The sequence below is a fragment of the Mus musculus genome, chromosome Y (assembly GCF_000001635.26).
Source record: "Mus musculus strain C57BL/6J chromosome Y, GRCm38.p6 C57BL/6J".
NCBI classification, from domain to species: Eukaryota; Metazoa; Chordata; class Mammalia; order Rodentia; family Muridae; genus Mus; species Mus musculus.
In genome coordinates this window covers 10,523,579-10,525,647 of record NC_000087.7, presented here as the reverse complement: position 1 = coordinate 10,525,647, position 2,069 = coordinate 10,523,579, and positions in this window count along the sequence as shown.

Below are 2,069 nucleotides of genomic sequence, written 5' to 3'. Positions count from 1 at the left end.
CCCAGCCCCCAGCAGGGTATTGTTTTTTGAAATCAATGTTCACATCTGTAGAGAAATGAAAACCAACATGACCCTGATATTCTAACTTACCTCCACCTTACACCAAATAAATGAATTTTAAATATAAATTTAATTTATGTCCAAATGAATCCAGATTACATTCTAATGAAAGATAAAATTGGAGTGTATCCAGATGAAAGCTATGTTAGTAGATTTTTGGCCTTTTATATGGAGAATAACCTATATTTTCGGTACACTAGGAGAGCAAATGCATGTAAATGAGTTCAACCAAAGAAAATCTTTGTTCCAGTGAATTTCTTTGTAAAATAAAGTTGAAAATCATGACATTTCAGTTATATATATTTAATTTTTTTGAGTATGTTATTATGGGAACATGTGAGTTTTCTTGGATTCCGATTGCAGAATTAGAGTATAGGGGACCTGATTATGTGGCACTATTATTTTTTATTAATTAATTCATTCATTGTCCACCTTCCTACTGTTCCACATCCCATATCTACTGCCCATCCCCTGTCTCCAAGGGCAAGTCCCCATCCTACCGGATCTCTAAACACCTTGGTGTCTTTAGTTTGTTGAGAATTTAGTGCATCATTTCTGATTGAATAGAGATCAAGCAGATTTTTTTCTGTGTATGTTTTAGAGACCTTCTGATAGTTCATATATGCTGCCTGTTTGGTTGTCTAGCATTTGGAAGAAATCTAGGTCCATAATATTTGAGACAACTGGTCCTGTCAGCCTCCTTCAGTCTTTCTCAAATTAAACCAATGGTTCTGCAGATTCTGTCCATTGGTTGTTTGCATATATCTGCATCTGACTGTTACACCTGCTCATTATTTCTTCATAAGTACAGTCATCCTAGCATTCATATTACAAGTATCTGAATTCAGAAACCTACAGAGGTTGTGTACTGCAAGCAGGTCTTCTGCAAAAGCAATATATAATATCAGTACTAAAATTGATATCAGTGCTCTACAATATTCTATTCTATGTGATGAAATATCTCTCTCTCTCTCTCTCTCTCTCAATATATATATTCCTCTAACACTTAGTATGAATAAAGATTCTCTTATATTCTCTCCTACAAAGGGGATGATATTGGCATGTCATCTGCAACATTCATTCACTTTCCTACACAGTTTGTGCTTTCTCTTAGCAATCAACTACTATCTAAATCACACATGCACTCAGATTACAAAGTAAGGTATCTGAGCTCATGCAAACTGTTATTCTGAGTCAGAGTAGGGGTAGGACAATTCCAAACTTTAGTTACGTCAAAGAGTATGGACTTTAACAACTTGTGAATCAGTAGAAGAAGAGACAATGTATAGAAGAGGTTGTTTTTTTTTTGTTTTTTTTGTTTTTTTTTTGGTTTGGTTTGGTTTAGCTTATTGTGGTTACCCACAAACATTATAAGAAACACAGAGAAACAAAGATTAATGCCTGTATCTTGAACTGAATGCTAACAGGGGCATTAGAACCAACATTATATTTCTGTTACAATATACAATATATATTTTTAGAGATTTTTTTAATTTATTAGCTATTATACCCACTGCAACAAGTTTAAGAAATATTCCTACTGACCCAAATAGCAGCTTTATGTTTCAGATGCAGATATTTTCACCCAATCAATGGATTGAAGCATCTGACCCCTGTTGTTGAATTAATGAGGTGAAAGATATTAAAGAAGAGGGCATCCCTTTGGTAGGATCCCTGTCTCAATTAAAGTGTTCCCCCAAGATGTCTGAAATTGTGGCCCAACAAAGAGACAGAATGCACCTGCTGATATGAGGCCTCCAACACACATACAGGAGAGGATTGCTGGGAGGAGAACTCTACAATTCCACTCTCCCCACTGGAGGGCATTTCATCTAATGTTCCTTTTTTTTTTTTTAATTCCTGAGAGTTTCTCACATCCCAGGTCTCTGGTATACTCTAGAGCCTTTTCTCATTTCCTCCTTCACAAAGTTGCCTGTTTCCATTCTTTTCGCTGATCTCCATCAATTCAGTCCTGTTTCCCACAACCACAGTACCTGATCAAATTCCTC